The sequence below is a fragment of the Nomascus leucogenys genome, chromosome 16 (assembly GCF_006542625.1).
Source record: "Nomascus leucogenys isolate Asia chromosome 16, Asia_NLE_v1, whole genome shotgun sequence".
NCBI classification, from domain to species: Eukaryota; Metazoa; Chordata; class Mammalia; order Primates; family Hylobatidae; genus Nomascus; species Nomascus leucogenys.
In genome coordinates this window covers 3,438,351-3,461,365 of record NC_044396.1, presented here as the reverse complement: position 1 = coordinate 3,461,365, position 23,015 = coordinate 3,438,351, and the positions used below count along the sequence as shown (strand labels likewise).

The 23,015-nt window shown below is 36.1% G+C and overlaps 1 protein-coding gene across 5 annotated transcripts in view; it reads left to right on the top strand.

Annotated features, from left to right (window-relative positions):
* C16H8orf34 (chromosome 16 C8orf34 homolog) overlaps nucleotides 1–23,015 on the top strand; it is a 454,294-nt gene that overhangs the window by 195,600 nt on the left and 235,679 nt on the right. The window lies entirely within an intron of this gene.

Below are 23,015 nucleotides of genomic sequence, written 5' to 3'. Positions count from 1 at the left end.
ATGCTATGGAAGTAAGAGATGGAGGAGCCTAAAGTAATTTCTATGTGTCCAGCCTGAGTGAAGGCTGGTATCATTAACATAGACGAAGAGTTCAGGAAAAATAAGGTTCAACTTTGGGATAAGAAATAACTTTATATGAGTATAGTTTTTAAAGTGTGTGTGTTTTTTTTACATGTCCTGTAAATGATAAGACGTATGAGTAAGTCTGTAAGTTGAGGGTGGAGTTTCTGAAGAAGGCAGGACAGGAATTTTAGTTTTGTGAATTAAAACTGATTAAAGAGAACTTTAAAATAAGATCAGAAGGGATACTGATGGAAACTTGAGAAATGGCACATGAGTCTATGGCAAACAACCATTTTTCTTTTGTTGTCATAAGAATACGTGTGACCTGTCTTAATACAGAATATTCATCTGCATGGAGAAATTACCTGGATTTACTTTTGTTTATAGATGTCTAAAAACACCTCAGCCTAAAAAATTAAATCTGAACATGATGTAGGTATGAAATTAGCATGTAACCAGGAACTTCAAAATTTCAGAAGGGAGTGGGTTAGATGAACAGTTAAAATATACTCAGTGATACATGCTATGATGTAACAAGAATGTGACTCCTAGGAACATGTGGGTGGGCTCCACCTGAATGGAGAAGGGTGGGCTGTGAATAGAAGATTCATGGAGTTGATGGAACACAGTCCCTGAAAGTCAAGTAGGTACAGAGAGGAACATTGGGTTTCAGATGGGGACAACAAAGAACATGGAAGCATTCCTACTAGGTGGTTCACCAGACAGAGTTGGAATACTGAGGGTGATGAAGCTGGGAAGATCTGCTGAGGTCAGAAGGGGACTTTGCATTCCATATTAAATGGTTTGGGTTTTCTCTTGAAATCAGTGGAAAACTATGGAAGAGGATAAGCAAGGGAGTTACCCGATTCTGTTTCTTTTTTTTTCTTTTTTCTTTTTTTTGAATGAAACAGTGTCGGAGTGGCAGATTGGAAGATGTATTAGAGAGCATTATGCACCTACAGAGGTGTCCAGAGACAGTTCACGCACATGCAGTAGGGGAAGAAGGAGGAGCTTTCATTTCTGATCATTTTTTATTGTTGTTCACTTAGTTTCATATCAAAAATATACTATCTTATAGTCACACATCCTGAACATTTTACTCTAAGTATTTGCCTTCCATTGTCTTGTGCTGTTTCCTAGTTTGCTCTAAAACCAGGACTTAAATTAGTGACAACAGATTTACCTTCATTTGGTTACAGTCATGCGTCACTTAACGATGGGGACACTTTCTAAGAAATGCGTCCTTACCAGATTTAGTCTTTGTGTGAACATCGTAGAGTGTACTTACACAAACCTAGATGGTACAGCCTACTACAAACCTAGGTTAGATGGCAGAGCCTATTGCTCCTATAAACCTGTACAACGTGTTATTATACTGAATACTGTAGGCAATTGAAATGCAATGGTAAGTATTCGTGCAGCTAAACTTATCTAAATGTAGAAAAGTACAGTAAAAAATGGCATGCAAGATAAAAAGTGGTACTCCTGTAGAGGGCACTTACCACAGATGGAGCTTGCAGGACTGAAAGTTGCTCTGGGTGAGTCAAGTGAGTGGTGAGTGAATGTGAAGGCCTGGGACATCACTGTACACAGTACATTTTGGGTACATTAGATTTATCTTAAAATTTTTCTTTCTTCATTTTCTTTTCTTCATTAATAAATTAACCTTAACTTACTATAACTTTTTTTTTTTAACTTCATACACTTTTAATTTAAGTTTTTTTTTTGTTTTTTTTTTTTGAGACAGGGTGTCACTCTGTCTCCCAGGCTGGGTGCAGTGGTGTGATCATGGCTCACTGCAGCTTCCACCTCCAGGGTTCAGATGATCCTTCCAGTGTAGTCTCCTGAGTAGCTGAGAGTACAGGTGCATGCCACCACACCGGGCTAATTTTTGTATTTTTTATGGAGGCAGGGTTTCCCCATGTTGCCCAGACTGGTCTTGAATCCTGGGATCAAGGAATCTACCAGCTTCAGCCTTCCAAAGTGCTAGGATTACAGGCATGAGCCACCACACCCAACCCAACTTTCAATTTTTTTAACTCTTTGACTCTTTTTTAATAACACTGAACTTAAAACGCAAACGCATTATACAGCTATACAAAAAATCTTTCCTTTTTATATCCTTATTCTATAAGCTTTTTTTCTATTTACGAAATTTTTAACTTTTTAAAAATTTTTAAAACTTTTCTGTTAAAAACTAAGGTACAAGGCAGGGCACAGTGGCTCACGCTTGTAATCCCAGCACTCTGGGAGTCCAACGTGGGTGGATCACCTGAGGTCAGGAGTTCAAGACCAGCCTGGCCAACATGGTGGAATCCCATCTCTACTAAAAATACAAAAAATTAGCTGGGCGTGGTGGCAGACACCTGTATTCCCAGCTACCTGGGAGGCTGAGGCAGGAGAATCACTTGAACCTGGGAGGCGGAGGTTGCAATGAGCCAAGATTGCATCACTGCATTCCAGCCTGGACAACAGGGCAAGACTTCTTCTCAAAAAAAAAAAAAAAAAAAAAAACCCACCAAAACCAAAAACAAAAAAAACAACAAAAAAAATGAAGGCACAAACACACACGTAAGCCTAGGCCTACACAGGGTCAGCATCATCAATGTCACTTTCTTCCACCTCCACATCTTGTCCCACTGGAAGGTGGGTGCATGGAGCTGCCATCTCCTATGATAACAATGTCTTTTGGAATAAATCCCGGCCTGAGGCTATTTTACAGTAAATTTTTTTTAACTAGTAGAAGGAGTATACTCTAAAATTATAATAAAAAGTATAGTGTGGTAGATATATAACCCAGTAATATTTATTATTATTATCTAATATTAAGTACTATATATGATTGTATGTGCTACACTTTTATACAATTGGCAATACAGTAGGTTTGTTCACACCAACATCACCACAAACACGTGAGTACTGTGTTGTGGCACAATGTCAGGACAGCTATGACGTCACTAGGCAATAGGAATTTTTCATCTTCATTATAATCTTATGAGACCACTGTTGTATATGTGGTCCCTCATTGACCAAAGCATCTGTATTTGGTAGGGTGAGATCATGATCCTAAAATGAATCTGTTACTTAGGAAACTCATTATCTTGTATGACTTTTCGTCTGTTTTAGCTGCTCTCTAAGTCTAAGAAGGGATTTATTTTCATTCAACATTGAGCAAATCATTTCTGCAGTTTGACTCTATAGCTGGCATTGTGTTAGACACCATTTATCAACCTCTGAGATTATTTGGAAGTTGGAAAGAAAGTGTTCCAACAGTTCCAACACGCATAGTTATTTAGAACAGTGTTGGAGGGGTAATGGGAGGAAAATACAGCCTGATTTATCCTAAAGACACATTATCATAGAGATACATTGTAAGCAATTTTGTTGTTGTTGTTTGTAAAAGGACTTATTGCATGAAGGCAAAGAAGAAGAGAAAAGCATTTTGGGAAAAATCCCTTGATGCATAACTATATTGCATAACTTACCAGTTCGCATGTACAGGCACCTGTCTCCATCAGATTGGATGATCCTTAAGTGGTAAGACTTGTTCTTTGCTATTTTTATACCCAGTAATTTAACATGATATTTAAAACATTGGCGATGTTCCTAATATCTATCAAATGTTGAAACATTAATATTTCCTGAAGAAATTAGAATTTCTATTCATACCCTAACCTTGGTAGTTGTCCATAATTCCTGGATCTGTATCCAAAGCTGTATTTTGTGGCACAGCACTACAATTTTTTAAAAGACATATCTAAATGGCACAGTTTACTACATAGAATGTGAATGCACCATCTCAGGCTAGGGTGACTCTTTTCCTCATTCTACCACCATTAACCTCCTAATACTACTAACACTGTCACATGCTTGATACTTTCATTAATTAACAAAGTTTCAGAGAAATCACCTAACTTGGTTAGATAGCCAGGAAAATGCTTAAATTTTTTTTTAAAAAGTAATTAAAATATTGATTTCTTATTCAAAGTAAGGATGTATGCAAAGATACATGAAGCGTGTCCTAGGGCCATAACTCCCTGTACTTTGAAAAGCTATCCTTTCAGATTTTATAGTTGTGATAGCTCTAAATATATCTAGCTCTGTTTGGCAAAGAGAGGTTGAGACTGAGTGAGGAAAATAAAGCATTAACGGAAAGCTATGTGCATTGGAATCATCATAAGAAATGGTGAGTGGCCTTAACAAAAGCCAGTGGAGGCTTAAAATAAAAACACAACTTTTAAAGGGTTTTTAAAACGTGTTTTCTTTTTTCTCAAATGGAATGACCCACAGATCGCAGTGCTACAAAGGGAGAAGGAGAGCTCAGATGAAAGCCAGCTAGCAGATTTTGGAGGGCTCATGTTTCAAGTTTGGGATTATCTGCTTGAAAGAGGAGTTAAGATTAAAAAAAAAAAAAAAAAAGACATGAACTCCATCAACACTCAGTTTGTCCCTCATGTTATATTATATTGCAGTGGTACTTAGACAAATAAAGCAAGGTTTCTGTCCTCGAAATTTTCATAGATTAGTGAGGAAAGAGATACATAATTGAAAAGTGACATTTCTAGTGAGTGACATAACAGAAGCATGTGCAAATTTCTAGGGAGAATAAAGAAAGGAGCAGATAACATTGAAACAAAATCAGATAGGCAGAAGAAAAGGAATTACTGAACACAATTTAGCTTCAGAAAATCACTAGGAGCTTTTGCACAATATTCAGTATGACTAGATAAGACAAAAGCATGTCTGAAAAAGAAATATCTGTAGTTTATTTAAATTTCAAAATAGAAAATGCTATGTTGTATAACTATAGAGTCTGCATATCCTTAACTACATTAGTTTGCTGTCAATAGTTTCTTAGTAAGGAGATATCTTTATGCCCTACATTTGCTAACATGATGAAAATGCCATATACCTCTTTATTTCTGAAATTTTTAATATTTACAATTGAACAAAACCTCCAGTTTTTGTAAATCTTGCAAAATGGCATTTGCAAACAACATATTTCTCCAAAAAGAGTGACCATATTATTTTAAAAGAACAAAAATGAAACAAAATATAGTTGATCATTGTAACTTCAGCTTATTGAAACAGATGAGAGAGAAACTCTGAGAGGAATTTTCTAGTCGGACCAACTTGGATACTTAGTCATATCATTGGCAAATAATTTCGAGTTGCTTATATTTATTTCTCTATTCAAGCCTGAAATGGGTGGCCTTATATAATGAAGAGTTGGATAGTGCACCCTTTTTGCATAAACTTCCTTGCTCCTGGTCCTATGTGGGTAGGACACAGGAGGCTCACCCTGGACTAGGTTGCTGCTTTTTGGAAGATTTCTACCCAAGCACAGCACAGATCCGGGGTGGCAGCAACTTTCAACCACTTCACTTGTCCTTCCTCCTGGTTTGTGATCTGCAGGCACCAGGGCAAAGGCAGAGAGCAAAAGAGAGCCAATGTCAGGTGATGGGAAAGATAACAGAAAGGTTTGTCAATTTCCCAGCTGTCAATTTCATGGATGCTATAAAATACAAGCCAAATGTTTGGATTTAATGGAGTCTATAGGGTTGGATTGTTCTTCTGAAGAGAGAGAGAGAGAGAGTTAAATTTTAGTAGGAACATCGAAAGACAAAAGCGCCGAGGAACAAATGAGGGTATCCTCCCTCTGCCCTCTACTGGAGGAGGAAGCTGACTCTGCTGTGCATATACTCCTGGAGCTGGGTTGAGAATAGGGTGCCTGGCATTTCCAGGCATCAGAATTATTCCCATAAAAATATCCGAAGTGTCTTCTTTCTTCCATTTGGCCCCATAAGAGCAGGTAGAAACAATTGCAGTGAATTGCTCTTTTTTTCCTCCTTAATTTCTTTTCTTTGAGTTTTCAGACATCTTTTTCTCTGCTTTATATCATGTCTAACCCCTTTCTACTTCGTTCTTTTTTGCCCAGATTGGCATCATTGCTCCTGTCTTTTTGGGTTTGTCTCTAGCACTGTAGTCGTGCTGTTTTCAGAATTGGATTGTTGTTCTTCTGAAGGATGGGGTTTTGTCAGTGTAGGCCTTTCTTAGATCCCACTTGGTTAACTTATTCTCACTACATGTTAGGAAGCAAATCAATCCCTCCTGAAGATAAAGCTGCTTGTCCAATGGTTACAGGTTAGGGTAAAGCTAAAATGAGCCAATGCTCTTATTCCCTAACTATCTCTGAGGATATGCAAAGCAGGCCTTCTTTCACCCCTGTTTTCCAAGGAAAAGAGGGAAGGAAAAAGCAAAGAGCAGTGCTGGAAGAGAAGAGAGAATGGGAATGAGCATTTAAAAGACAACGTAGGAATGCAGTGTGCCCTTTAGAAGCTAAAATAATGGTGACAGCAGAATGAGTCCATCTTTTGCGTCGCGATGCTGAGAGTTTTCTAACCTCAGTGAAAAGCAGTGATGGAGTGTGCAAAATTAATCATAACGTTGCTTAAGCTATTACGTTATGTGATCTGGCAGTGTGTCTAAGATTTATTCTTTTATTTCACCTCTAAATAGAATGTTTGAAATGAGATTTAGAGAGTTTGCCTAATTCCAGTCTAGTCTAATTCTAGACTTCCTAGAAATTTTTCTAAATGGAATATAGCTATGTAGCTACAGGGTTTATTTTAATAGAGGTGTAGATGTATCCAAAATGGGTAATCATTTAAGAAATAGGAATCGCTTGAAGGAAGATACAAATTATAGATAAATAGGTAAGAATGAAGTTGGCTAAATAAGAGTTTTACTCAAGATGCTGTTATTAAACATCACAGCATTGTTTTTGTAAAGTCTGGCTTTTGATTATATTTTTATTTCCTATGTTAAGCATTTCAGATATTTACAATTGTACATCCATGGTTAATTAGTTGTAAAGTTGTGTTTTTAATTTTGGATATAATTATATCAAACACTTTTTAAAAACTTGTATTTTAGGTTTGGGGGTACATGTGAAGGTTCGTTACATAGGTTAAGTCACGTCACAGGGCCTTGTTGTACAGATTATTTCATCACCCAGGTATTAAGCCCAGTATCCAGTAGTTATCTTTTCTGCTCTTCTCCCTTCTCCCAGCCTCCACTCTCAAGTAGACCCCCGTGTCTGTTTTTCCCTTCTTTCTGTTCATAGGTTCTCATCATTTAGCTCCCACTTATAAGAGAGAACATGTGGTATTTGGTTTTCTGTTGTTCAGTGTAGCCACCTTCTTTAATGATCTTAGCTAGATCTTCTGGATAACTTGCTGCAGCTTCTACATGAGCACTTGCTGCTTCACCTTGCACTTTTCTATTGTGGAGATGGCTTCTTTCCTTAAACCTCATGAACCAACCCCTGCTAGCTTCCAACTTTTCTTTTGCTGCTTCCTCATAGAATTGAAGAGAGTTAGGCCTTTATAGAATTGAAGAGAATCAGGCCCTTGCTCTGAACTAGGCATTGGCTTCAGGGAATGTTGTGACTGCTTTGATCTTCTTTCCAAGCCATTCAAATTTTCTTCATATCAGCAGTAAGGCATTGCGCTTTCTTATCATTCATGTGTTCACTGGAGTAGGACTTTAAATTTCCTTCAAGAACTTTTTCTTTGCTGAGAGTTTTCATCATAAAGGGATGCTGGATTTTGTTGAAGGCTTTTTCTGCGTCTATTGAGAGGATCATATGATTTTTGTTTTTAATTCTGTTTATGTGGTGTATCACACTTATTGACTTGTGTATGTTAAACCATCCCTGCATCCCTGGTATGAAACTCACTTGATCATGGTGAATTATCTTTTTCATATGTTGTTGGATTCAGTTAGCTAGTTTTTGTTAATGATTTTAGCATCTATGTTCATCTATGTTGGTCTGTAGTTTTCTTTTTTGGTTGTGTCCTTTCCTGGTTTTGGTATTAGAGTGATACTGGCTTCATACAACGATTTAGGGAGGGTTCCCTCTTTCTCTGTCTTGTGGAATAATGTCAATAGGATTGGTACCAATTCTTCTTTGAATGTCTTGTACAATTCTGCTGTGAATCTATCTGGTGCTGGACTTTTTTTTGTTGGTAATTTTTAAATTACCATTTCAATCTCACTGCTTGTTATTGGTCTGTTCAGAGTATCTAATTCTTCCAAGCTAGGAGGGTTGTATCTTTCCAGGAATTTGTCCATCTCTTCTGGCTTTTCTAGTTTATGTGTGCAAAGGAGTTCATGGTAGCCTTGAATGATCTTTTGTGTTTCTGTGTTGTCAGTTGTAATAGCTCCCATTTTGTTTCTTATTGAGCTTATTTGAATTTTCTCCCTTCTTTTTGTGGTTAATCTTGCTAATGATGTATCAATTTTATCTTTTCAAATTTTGTTTCATTTACCTTTGTACTTTTTTTTTTTTTTTTTTTGAGACGGAGTCTTGCTCTGTCACCCAGGCTGGAGTGCAGTGGCACGATCTCGGCTCACTGCAAACTCCGCCTCCCGGGTTTACACCATTCTCCTGCCTCAGCCTCCCGAGTCTTTTGTATTTTTGGGGGGGTTTCAATTTCATTTAGATCTGCTCTGATCTTGGTTATTTGCTTTCTTCTGCTGGGTTTGGGTTTGGTTTGTTCTTGCATTCGCAACTTGGCTAACTGGTGAAAAGGCCTAGTTTTCAGCCTGTCTTGGCTTTCTACATGCCTTCCTCACGAAGCTAAATCATTTCTAGCTTTTGAAAGTGAGAGACATGCAACTCTTCCTTTCACTTGAACACTTAGAGGCCATTGGAGGATTATTAATTGGCCTAATTTCAATATTGTTGTGTCTCAGGAAATAGGGATGACTGAGAAGAAGCAGAGAGATAGGGGGATTTTTAGTTTGGGGGAGCAGTTGGAACACATAAACATTTATTGGTTAAGTTCACCATCTTATATGGACAGAGTTCATGGTGCCCCAAAGCAATTACAATAGGAACACCACACATCACTGATCACACATCACTGATCACACATCACTGATCACAGATCGGCAATAAGGCTGTGGTGCTTTCTTATGATTCATGTGTTCACTAGAGTAGGACTTAAAATTTCCTTCAAGAACTTTTTCTTTGTATTCACAACTTGGCTAACTGGAGAAGTGTCCTAATTTTCTGCCTGTCTTGGCTTTCCCCATGTCTCCCTCACTAAGCTTAATCATTTCCAGCTTTTGAAAGTGAGAGACTTGCAACTGATCCTTTCACTTGAACACTTCAGTATTTTTGAACACTGAAAAAGTTTGAAATGTTGTGAGAATTACCAAAATGTGACACAGACATGAAGTGAGCCCATGCTGTTGGAAAAATGCTGATAGACTTGCTGGATGCAGGGCTGCCACAAAGCTTCAATTAGAAAAAAAAAAATCTGTGAAGTGTAATAAAATAAAGCACAATAAAGTAAACTGTACTTATAGATGACTAATATATGGTAACTGACATTATAACTAGATCAGTAGATTTTATGAAGGCCCATAGTTTTCATAACCCTTTGTTGAAACATATTTATATAAGAAATTCTAATGATATAAGGCTTCTTAAAATAGAAATCGATAAATTTTAAAACTGAGCTACTAAAAAGGATCCTGTCTTTAAGTTCTGGAATAGGATAAGCAAAATTGTTTCTGGCAAGAGCCAGATAACAAATATTTTAGACTTTGTGGGCCATGCCGTCTCTCTTGCACTACACAACTCTGCCATCATAACTTGAAATTAGTCACAGATAATAAGGAAACAAGTAAGCATGGCTTTGTTCCAATAAAACTTTATTTCAAAAACAGACATTGGATCAAACTTAGCAATTTGGCTTTTGTTTGTCAACTCCTGTTGTAGACTGTTTTCTCTTCTTTTCACCCACGTGTCTTTCCAAATAAATAACCTCCTGATTTATTGACTCTTATAGAAGTAAGGTACGGGTTTCTATGATAAAATCTTGAATCTTCACCCACTTTCCCTCACTAAGAAAAGAAACCTTAAAATTAAGCCAGCATCGCTAAAAATTTGCTTAAAGAAACAAAATATTGTGTGATACAGAATAAAGGATTTATTTTGGGAATTCACCACACACGTGGTGAGAGCTAATTAAAGAGTTTGAGTGAGGCCATCGCCTCTACATCTGGTGTTAGGCTCAAGTCCACAGAGCGGGAAGTGAAGAAGCAAAGAGGACCAAGAAGTAGGAGACAGCAAAGACAAACAGGAACCCACAGAGACCAAGGGAACGCTTGTTGGCCCCTCCCCACCTCCAGGCCTCCACCTTCATTGATGCCTGGGACTCCCAGAAGCTGGGACACTGCCCTATGCCTGGCTTGCAGATCCCATGGCAGACATCTGCAGGAGCTGCGTGGATCCCAGACAACCAAAACCATACCCGTGACTGCCTGACCTCCCAGCCTAAACATGGCTACTGCTTCATATCCTCTTCCCAAATCACCTGCAAAATTCCCTTGTCATCCTTAACCCTGAGCTCTACAGGAAAGGGAATTCAGGGAAATATTTTAGTTTAGCTAAGTTGTCAGAGTACTACAAACTCTGTGCTGAATTAGAGTATCATCTGTCAAGGAATTCACAGGACCGTGTCACTGTCATTAAAGTTCAAACATACTACGTTTACCTCAGCTTCTAAAATTGCCTTGAGGACAAATACTGCTGACTAATATTTTAGAAGCCACCTCTGTAGAGCACCAACATTCTTCCCATACTTACGACCTATCTGAAGAATTGAATGAACTGCTAGAAAACAAAAAGTGAAGTGATCTGTGAAGTCCCAGCACCAAAGTCTCTGTTCAGGCTGCTCTTTGATTTCAGCCTTCCCCAGACTGAGTCTCTTCTCATTGCTCACTCCCTCTCTTTTTCATGCCCTTATATTCCCTAGTAGCCTCAAAATAATTGGCTGGAAGCCCATACGTTTCTATACTGAAGACAGTTTTCTCTCTTCAGAGTATCAAAACCATTCCTACAGGGCACACCTGAACATGACCTGAACATTGAGTTACCAGCCAGTGCATATAGATCTGAAGCTGAATCTGGATCAAGAAAATTTAAGTTTGGGGATAATCTTCATTGTTTATCTTTGTTTCCATATATATATATTTATATATATTTATATATGTATATATTTTATATATATTTATATATATTTATATATGTATATATATATAAATATATATATATTTGCAATTACTCTTTCCTACTCATCCTGAGAAAGCTTCCTCACTTGTTCTCATGAATCTAGCTAATGTGCAAACACAGTCAACCATGGGAACAATCACAGGAAACTCGTGTTCAACCTAGATAGAGTAATGCAGTGATTGTGATTGTCAGTATTCAACAACATAGACTTGGTGCTCTCCTGTGGTTAGAAAGGCATTCCTTATGCTAATAGAACATTGTAAACTAATCTCATTGTGAGTATGATGTCTCCAATATCATAATAGTTGCAGTTCCCCTATCTAATTTCTACAAACTTGAAATGTACTTGGCCTAGTATCGGTGGCACAGATTTCAAAACTAGTACATTGGTTCCAATATTTCCCCTGCTAAGTAAAAGCCCTGTGAAATAAGTCATTAACCTCCTGCTACTCAAAGGATGTTCCAGAACCAGCAGCACAGCCATCATCTGGGAGCTTGCAAGCAATGTGGAATCTCAGTGCCAACCCCAGAGCTGCTGAATTGTAATCTAAATTTTAACAAGATCCCATTGTCATAAGTGTGCACATTAAGGTATGATAAGCACCAACTTAATTCCTGGAGTCTTCTAATTAAATTGGAAATCATAGTGTAATACTTATGCAAATGGTCTAAAGTACAAAGGAGATGGTGCATGTTAAGTGTCTGGTACAGACACTTGGAGTAAGAGGAGTGTCCTCTATTAAAGAAAATGGAATAGGCACTTTTCTTCCTCTCTTATCATGAAGCTGATGGAAGGAGCTTTGACCATGGAAAGAAATCACTGGGAAATGGCACTATTCCTCCATGGAGGAGAGGAGGACCCTGGAGGAAGGAGCTTGTCTATTCTTGGAAATAAAACATCTAGAACACGCATACAGCCAACCTCAGCAATCTCAAGAAAGCCATGCCAATGAGCCTTTCCCTCCATGGAAAGGGAATGCTCTTTGCCTGTAGCTACTCCTAGGCCATTTAGTTACAGTGTCAAATTCATTTGCTGGCCTGTCTCCTTCCTGCATAATAAGGCACTTTTTAAAATCTCTGCTTAATTTGTTCATAACTAAATCCCGAGAAGGAAATTACCCATTGAGAATTTTGTAGTCAAGGCAGATTCCATTTCAGTCTTCTTGCTCCAAAGTTGAAGATGACTCGGAGCAAGACAACTTCAGAGAGATACAAGGTCAAGTCTAGCAGGAACTATCATTCCTTTCATCCAAAAATAGGTATTGAGAACCCACAGTCTTTAAGATACTTTTAACGTTGTTCTTAAGCCTGCTGTGCTTATTGTGTTGTTGGTGGGTGAGTTAAGTGTAACTGGGTGCCTGTGAATAAGTATAAAAAAGAGGAGGAAAAATTCTTTTGGTATGCAAGCTTATATATTATGGCTTATAAACAAGTGGCACTTACAGAAAAGTACGAAGAAGCATAGAGAAATTGCAAATGGTCTTCTTTTTATATTTTAATGCCAAAGATAAATAGGAGTTCAGTTACATTGCTCTCATTGATTTCAGAATATGAACACAGTGACTGAGCCTTCTATTCGCTGTGAAAACCAAATGTGAATTTTTGAAGACTAACAATAATGACACATGTAAAATAATATATATAGTCATATGTTGCTTGACAATGGGGATGCATTCTGAGAAATGTGTCATTAGGTGATCTGATCATTATGCAAATATCATGGAGTGTACTTACGCGAACCTACATGTTACAGTTTACTACTGTGTATGTAGGCTATACGGTGTAGCTTATTGCCTCTAGGCTACAGACTTGCATAGCATGTTACTGTGCTGAATACCATAGACAATTGTAATATAATGGCAAGTATAATATTTGTGTATCTAAACATACCTAAACATAGAAAAGCTGCAGTAAAAATATATTATTATAATCTGATGGGACCACTGTCTATATATGGTCTATTGCTGACTGAAATGTTATGTGAATGTGGTGCATGACTGTATAGAGACACACACACACACACACACACACACACACAAACACACACACACATAGTATTTCAAGCAAAAAATTTGTCAAACTATGCTTTTCAATAATTGGTCTTCTTAAATGAGATTACTTGTCACTTTAATGTTTTCTATTGAAGACATTATTAACACTACATACTAGCTATGCATATTGCACTCTCCATATGACATTCCCACTCCATGAATACATAAGCATTTTTGGAACTGTGTTGCAGTTTTATTGTAATTATTATTTCCAGAATATATATATTTTAATATAATTTATGATATAATTATCAGAATATATATATAATACTCAAGTATTTATAATCTTGATACTGATGATCCAGAAATAAAATTCCATATCATTTCGATCAGTGTGTATGGTATTTTTGTTTCTTATGAGGTTTCAGAAGTGTTGCACTGCTTGAAGCTATACCTAGGGGGACTCTTAAATGTATTTTACTCCTATTTGCCGAGATTTGATTACTGTGCTTTAGTGTCCCATAAACAGTATGTTTGGGTTTTATGCCTGGTGTCTAGTTCTTGAAAGTGCTAAGTTTAGCAGGTTTGGAGTGTGATGGTCTTTGCTTTGAATCTGATGGATTTTATGTGTTTCACATCATTATGGATAATGATAAGGCACGGCTTATTTTTGTGTTAGAGCTGGAATTTGCCTTTCTATTATTGCAGTGTCCTGAGGCATCCCTCAATAATTCTGAGCTCTCTTTCACACTCAGCTCTTCAAATACTTGAGTAGAGTTATCATGGCTCTCCCATCTTCATTCCTTCTGCTAAACATCCTCATTTTCTTCAACTACTCCACAATGCCCTGGTTTTTCAGGCTCTGTCTATCCCTGACCTCTCTTCATGACCAACTCTAGTTAAACATTGTATTCTATCAAACATTGATTTTGGGTCTTTACCCTCTGCTGTATCCATACCCTTAGCTGTGTTATTGTATAGTGCCTCCTACTGAACACGGAGTATACTGCTCCCCCAACACTTGAATTTAAGTTGTGCCTTGTTCCTTGCTTCACTTGATGAAATGGCAGTGGAAATGACAGGGTGCCAGTTCTGAGACGAGGCCTTTGAAGTCACCATGTTTCTACTTCTCTTGTGCATCTCTCTCATTCCCATAAGCAGAATGTGCACCAGCTAGACTGCTGGTCCAAGGAGGAATGAGAAATATATGGAACCAACCCAGATCCAGTCTGCAGCTTAGAGCCAGGTTCCCAGCTATGCCCAACTGAGATCAGCAGAGTTGTCCCAATTGACCTGAAGATGCATGAGAAAGAAAGATTTATTCATTGTACAAATAAGATTTTGCAGTTGTTTGTTACGATAATAGATGACTGGTACAGGCCTGCTCTAGTTAAAAGTGGTGTCCAGGAGAAAATGTGATGGCCTGACCAATATGATGAATCTACTTCTATTCTTTGAACACTTAGGGCTGGTATTGCACAACCACATTTTTACAATATCTAAGGACATGCTTCCACATAGAATACAACAATGTGAATTCCCCTGGAATTGTTCAGTGCAGCAGGATTTTGGAGTTCATATCTTGGATGTTGTTTAGTGTTGCATTTAGCTTTTTCTTTGTTCAAGTTTAGTCATTTGGCATTTGTATTAGACTATCAAAAGTACATCTCATGAAATATTAGTCCTATGTGATGTTCCTTAAAAAATATCTATGGTGAAATAAATTTGTGAAAGTATTTATACATATTCTTGTCTTGCACATTTTCAATGAGCATTAGATGATCAAAAGTTTTGCAAAGTTCTACAGTTAAGAAACTGATTTGAACTTTACCCATTTCCCAAATTTATTTGACTACCAAATTATTTTTCAAGTAATACTAGTGACACACCCCAAAACTATCATATGTTATGAATTGTTAACTTAGTCTATCAGATCTTTTTGATTTTGACTCAAATTTTTAATAATATTAGCTGCTATTTCAACATCTGTATACATATGTAAGTATTAATATTTGATAGGCAAAATAATTATCTTAATTCAAATACTGAGAAAAAATGAGAGAAATATTAACTTTTGTGAGTATTATGATACTACAAGAGATTTTACCTTAGCTTATTGTCTATCTCATGACTGTGTGATAGTCTCTGGACATCATTGTTCAATCAGAAATTATTCAGCAACCTGACATATTACCTATTCTACCTTATTTCACTTTGCTCGCAAAATTAGCTTAAGATTAGTGTCTTGAAACCAGTATATATTCCCATTTTAGAAAATTTAGCATATAGCAAAGGTCATCCCTGCTGTACTTCATTGTGCTTCAAAATTTTTGGAACTGTAGAATAGACAATACTTCTTATAGATTACATAGAATTAGTTAAGTATTATCTTACCCATAGTGGAAACCAGCATAATTTTTTGTCTTACATATGGTAGTAACTTAATGCATGTATTTGTCTTCCATTTCATAGAAACTCGAAACACATGCATAAGAGGTTACTATTCTACCTATGGAAGATCTTATCGGAAGTTCTACTAGATTTTATAGCTTTATTTGTCAAAAAGCTAATAGCAGTGTAGTTTCTTCAAAAGTAGAAAATAATCCAAATTAGTCCACATTGGAAGATTTTCTGTGCTTGCTAGGGCTTTCTCAGTAAACATGTCTTCTTTAAAAAAACAGCAAATAGGGAGTGTCTATAAAATCATTCATTTATAGACACTCCCTATTCCTTTCTTTCATATGTATAGAAATAAATTCCTTTTTTTCATATGTACAGAAATTTTAATAAATATTAACACCATGGCTAGAAACTATTTTAAAGTAAAATAATAAGTTTATGTAAAATATAAACTCAAAAATGACATATCTATATGAATTATCCTATGTCTGCAGAGGAAGAAATACAAACCATTAAAAGTTGGAAATGTCATTAGGAGAAAGGCACAAGGGTGTCATAAGTTTATAATTTTTGCTTATACGTATGCCTTGTACTTAGCTAATGTGATGCCTTCATATTCTGGGTGAATTATATTAAAACGCCAATAAAATTGTTGTATACCTAAGTCAGTGTAAAAATAAATACCTAAAGCTAAAAGTAATTTATACCAGCTATTTCCTAATCATTCTTTTTGTCAGGCTGTTATTCTTCAGTTTATATTGCAACATTTAGCGCTATAAACCGTCTAGTTTTCTAATCCTTCATACTGTCACTTCCTGACGTATTTGTGTTACATTACTTCCTACTCATGTTTTCAAACCCATATGTGCTACAGATTGCAGTGGTACATTGGGTAAGAGGTTGAGTTTGCCATTAGAGATGGATACTTGATTTTCATCTTCTAAAAGAATTGAAGTAAAAATAAATATATTTTGTCAGTATAAAGGTGTATAATCTCTACAGCTCACACACAATGATAACTCATCCTAAACCTGTTTGGAGGCTGACATCCCCAGCCCTTACTATGGACCCTGCTTTTAATGGAGTCCTGTGTTGAGAGTGAACAGGGCCAGTATTCTGTTTGATCTAAGGGTCTTACCTGCATTAAAGAGCTGTGGTTCCTGGTCTTCAGTAGCATATCATTTTTGTTGAGATTTAATCAAGTATTATCATTGGCTCATAGTGACAAAGTAAATTATTTACCTGTTTAAACTTTGATTGATTTCATAATTTGGACAAGTTGAATGATAATATATGCTTACTTTTTGGTATGATGAGCTGACATAATGCTAGTAGATGGTTTTTTTTTTTTTTTGCCTTTGCTACTTACCTTTTTAAATATAATTGTGTTATTTGGACATCAGAAATGGCTGCCAATCACAAAGTTTTCTAGGACCTGTACAATAGTCTTGCTTTTATTCCTATCCCAATATTCAAGATGCTAGATCATTTACTTACCACCAATTAAATGTTCTTTTTACACACACACACATACACACCCACACAAGCACATCATCATCATTATCATTCTGTATGTTATCTATCTGCTTATCTAGAAATAATGATTATTAGACTAAATTGTAATTATGTAGATGTATTTTTAAAAAATAGCAACCTTTCCCTGAGGATTTGGGACTTCAAATACTCTGTGGTAAGGAATAAAACACAAACAATAAACATATTCAGCTAACATTCAAGCAGATTTTTCCTTCAACTATGGCGCAAAATTAAGAATGGAAAGTTATCGAAACCAAGAGTCTGTTTAATGTCACAGATAATAGGCACAGCACCCCCTTTGCAGAAGGAAGCACCTCTTCTTAGTTACTTTTTCTCAGCTACAATTCTTTCAATATTATTGTCTATAAAATCATTAATAAATTTATTATAGGTAAAGGCTTTCTTTGAATTTGTATTTGATGGAATGATATATTAATGGTGAAAATTCACAGTTCTTATTGTGTGCCAAGCACAGTGCTAAATGCATTGCTCCTTGGAATTTGGTGCTGATGAAAGTTCTGTGGTCAAAATTCGTTCTTCTAATTGATTTTTAACACAGCAAAGGTTACTGTGAAAAATCTGTCAGGTAAGAAGCATTTAAATTCAAAGTATATATAACAATAACTTTTTCTTTTCACATTTGTAAATCAAAAGGGAATGAAAGAAACAGATTAAATTTAAGAGTGAATTTATTAATATAAAATAGCATATTAAAATGCACACAAACCAATTAATTTACTAACATATTTCTCTTAAAGCGCAATTATTTCCCGAATGTTTATATCCTTATATTTATTACTTAGCTGATTATGTATAATATTTGTAAATATTGGAAAATGCTTCAAGCAATGAATTTAAATACCTCTCCACCTAACTACTAGTCCTCAAAGTGTGCTTTTTTCAATCAGCAATACCAATATCTTCAGGACGTTTATTAGAAATACAGACTCTCTTAGCTTTGTGCCGTGGCAGTAACCTAGTCAATGAGGTTTCTCCAAGGTGCAATTATTGCTAATTGAGAAAAAATAAGAAATACAGACTCTCGAGCCCCACCCAAACGTATTGAACCCAAACTAGCATTTTATCAGAACCCCACCTGATTCATACACATATTCGATGAGTTCTGTATGCTTCTTAAAATTTAATTTAAGGGATTTAAACATAGACTGTTATCATCATAAGGGAGAGAGAGGAATTATCATATAGGTGCTGATATTTAAAATACGTAACGAAAGTATTAAAGTTCTCTTTAAATCTGCGTATTACTTTTACCATTTTTTAATTGCCTTATGTTACCAATTTGCACTTGGAAATTGCCAGAATATATTTGAAATTACATGTTACAAATAGGATATTTAAAATTATTATATGCGTTATTAAAAAGAGAATGAATGAAAGAAAAATTGACCCAAATGTAGATAGCACTCATTTGTGCTTAAAATTTGTTATACCACTAGGGGGTGCTAATGCCATTGATTTGCAATTTCAAAAAATTAAATCTAGATACAATTAAGTTTTTGAAAAGAAATGAATATGTGTAACATATAAGTAAACCCCACACAAGAAAAAAAAGATGTAGGCTATTAAAATGAAAATTTGGATTGTAAACTAAATGTGGTATACAATATGTTTTTATGTAAAGACATTTCTAAAAACCTTACTTTGTATTTCTACTTAAAAAAAAAAACTTTCTGTGAAGTTTAAAGAAAATATTTAGCATACAAACACGGAAGAAAAACATGCTGAAATGTGAACAGTGGCTCTCTCATGAGACTAACATTATAAGAGATTGTTGTCCTCTTCCGTGTACTTATGTGTATTTTCCATTTCATTTTCCACCATAGTCTTGGGGGATTTCATTTATAATAAGTTAAAAAAAAACTAAAAAAGAAAGAGGGAAGAACTAGGTAAAAAATAAAGGAAGGAAGAAAGAAACGAACGAAGGGAGAGAAGGAAAGAATAGGCGCTCAATTGCCAAGATTTTTGGGGGCTAATACATTTTACTATAGACTTAAAAATGATTTTAAAATATTAGGGTACAAGAAACATGGAATTTGATGTCTTGTGAATAGGATTAAATAATATTTATGATGCCAAGATACACTCTAAACCTCCTTTCTTCATGTAGTTCATAATGAGGCTGTAAGGAAAGTAACATGACTTATTTGTTTCCTGCTTAAATTAGTCTAACACTAGACATTATTTCAGTAGGAACTTCTTATTGATTGAAACTGAGCCTAAACTACTACAAATGTTTTCCTCTGGCAAAATACACAAATTCTTTTAGATCAGGAGGGTACCATTGATGGGGTTGCCTTGTTATATATAAAACAGCCTTGGTGGCTCATAGAGATAGGTTTCTTAAGAAGCTTCATTAATATGCTTATAAGCAATTGAGGCCAGGGAGATAAAAACCAATTACAGCAAAATATTTAGTGAAAGATATCTATAGTTCATTGCAGATGAAATTCTATATATATATATATATTTCAATATTGATCTATATTCTGAGGAAATTAACTGGTAGTTAGCAGGTTTTCTCTTCATTTGCCATCATTTTGCCACTAGTACATAACACATACTTGAATGCAACTAGTATATGTGAATTTCAAACAGTTCCATTTCTAATCAAAATGTGGTCTATTACACTTGTAATTATGGCAAAAATTTTGCTGAAAAGGAAAAAATACTATATTGTTTAAGAGTTAAAAGTAAACAATGACAATTCCTAGCTATACTCCTTTTGCTTTCCAATTTGGAGAATTTACAAGTATCAGTCCTCAGCGATTTAATATGCAAAATAAATAAGGCTCAACACAGCACAACTTATCCAAAATTGAGTAGAAAATAATTTTTCATATTTTCCAAATGAGAATTAAGGAGTGACACCTACTTAAATGGTTGCTGTTTTAGACTCTGTCCCTCTGAGTTCTTTCTTGTCCTTGTAAAGTTTTGAAAAATTTTTTTTTTAATGGCCACAATTGTGCACAATGCCCTGATACTCCCAGGTACAGAAACTGCTTTTCCTCGGTTCATCTTGACATAAGTGAGAGAAGTCGATATTTCTAAAAGACCTTTATCAAATTCTATAGAAGCACAAAATGAAAATAATTGATGGAGCAGGATTTAAAAATTTGCTTTTCTAAAGCACTTTCATTCTTTAAAATGCAGATAGAAACACCAAACAGGTACTTTTAGACCTAACTTAATTTTTCTTATTGTAATATAAAGAAACATTAATTCCAAAGGATTTCATCCTCCTTTAAATGTGTCCCTCTTGGCTTTGCTGCTCCCCAGACAATACCTGTCTCTTGGCCAACTAAACCTTGACGACTATTTTGTCCTTTATTGCCTTAAGGAACTAGTCTGATGGTTTATCTTACCCCTGTAGAGAAAACTTGCAAAGTAAACTTTCTATTTCTTTTTATTTAAGTGTTCCCTACCTTCCTATTCCAAGTGCGCTCTGCAGATCAGCAGTATCAGTAGCACCTGGGAGCTTGCTAAAGCTGTACACTTTCATCCCATCACCGTTTGTGGTCCAAAGGCTATGCCTCGCTGCAAGTGCCTTCTAAGGGAGGGTAACAGAATACATGAATTTTAGACTAAGGATGCCAAATGTATGGCATATGTGTGGCTACTTTCTTATACTGCAAACTACAGTTTTAATAGTCATCGTTAAATGAGAATGTTACTTTTCTTTCTTGATCTCAGACCGCCTGAAACACATCCTCAACATAGCACTCCGAGTAATCTCTACTCTAGATTCAGATTAAATCTATTCATTATACCTTATCTAAGCCATCCAGGCTCAGGTTATCAATTTTGTTCACTCTTAAAGAAACCTAAGACAAATGAATTACTTTATAAAAGGCTGCTTATAGGGGTATTACAATGCAAATTCATAGTAAGGACAGAAACACAATAAACATATAATGAGTAATAAAGTATACATATATATAGTAAATGAGAGAGAATTATTCATTTGCAGAACCAGAAAGATGATTTTGGACAAAATCTCTGCAGAACAAGAGCATTTCTCTTCTTAAATAGAGGAACAGAATGTCAGAGCTTTAAGGGGTATACATTTTTAAAGCCCTGTCTTTTAAGTATATAAAAAGGAAAGAAGATGAAGTGAAAGGGGCAGGGGTGAAGGAGATGGGGAGGAAGAGGGGAGTAAAAGAAGAAGAAAAGGAAAGGAGACCTAAAGTGCTTATTTAATTTGTTAATAGTTGTTTATATTATACTAATCTTTAATCATTAGATTTGGGTTTTTTAACTTAATTGGAAGTCATTTAAAAACCCAGGAAACTTTATAGTGAATGCTCTCAGTACAATGATAACCTTATACTTATGGCCCCTATCAGGTTGATCCAAGTTCAAAGTGTGTTCTGGCTGTAACAAGTAGATTGCAGTAGAGGACGGAGGTCATAAGACTGTTAAGTGGTAGAAAATTCTAGTTGTTAGCATCTGTCTACAAGTATAATCAATGCCTATTACTAATCATAAGGAGATAGGAGATAAGCTCAATTACTTCTGAGAAAATGAGTAAGTAAAGAATTTGTACCAAAGTTATTAACTTAGTATGAAGTACAATATTCTCCAGAGAGATTGCTTTTCTTGTGAACAGTGAAAAGATGCTGATTTTCTCATGATGGCAGTTCCCTATTCCCTAGGATTTGACATTGTTGAGATCAGAAAGGAAATCTTTTTCTACTTTAATTCCCAGTGTCTAGAACATGTCTGGAACAAATCATGGTAGATTACTCAAGGTTCAGTGTGGAAAATCCCCTAGCTATTTCAAGTACAGGGTGATTTAATACAGGAATTAAGTGTGTGGTGGAGGAAAAAGTCTTCCTCAAACCTCTTAGGGGTGTTGGCTACGTCTGAAAGGAAAACTGACAAAGACAGATTAACAAGAGAAATGCATATACATTTATTTAATAAGTGTTATGGGACACGAGGGCCTTCATAAGGAAATGAAGACCCAAAGAAACTGGTAAACTTGTGTATTTCTTATGCAAGTTTTGATGAAATGGCGAAGTGGATGTAGTTGTGGAGAAGTATGATTGGATAAAAAAGTATAATCTAATGGTCATAAATTTGGAAGAACTTAGCAAGGCCTATTTGTTTAGATTTGTCTCTGTGTCCATGTGTCTTTAGAAATAAAGATGTTCCTTTCTTCTGGGTACTGAGAGGGCACCTCTTGAATGAGGGTCTTATGACCTGCTTCAGGGGAAGGCCAGAAAAATGTTGTTTAGGTTTTATGGCTTGCTTCTGGGGAGAAGAGTGAGTGAAAGGTGAGAGTATCCTTTCTCAATCTGCTGTTTTCTCCAATGACAAGGGACCATATTTTGGGGTAGTACATCTTGAACTCCATTGAGTGCTAACAAAAGATTATTGGAAAAGATGGAAAAGCAAAAGTCAGGGTTTCAAGGTCTATTCGTATTTTTATTTTTGCTCATACTGCTGTGGTGCAGAGTTCTTGAAGCTTCTGCTATGATCAGGAAGCATCATGAAACTACTGCCAAGTTAGAGCTGTCCTGCAGTCCCAAAGCTAGTCACAGGCAGTGGAGTACAGCCACTGCCACAGTTCACATTCCTGAAACAGGCTGTCCGGCATTTCTGTTGCAGGGGCAAGAATCCTTTGTCATTGTCTCACCTTCCAAATTTCTTGCCAGTACACCTCGTTGGCAGAACCAAATTTCAGCCAGAATTCTAGATGCAAGAGAGTCTCAGTAAAGTAGTTCTAAGTCTTCCAACTCCTGCGATATTTGGGAAAGTACACACACACAAAAGGATAGGAATTGGCACTGAGCAGTGTAGAGGAGGAAAAAACAAAATCATTTTCCCCTGTAGGGGTGGAAAGGATGTGATACCTTCCGTCAGTCATAAGAGTTACAGCTGACACTCATATGACAAAAGTCAGGGTAACCGGA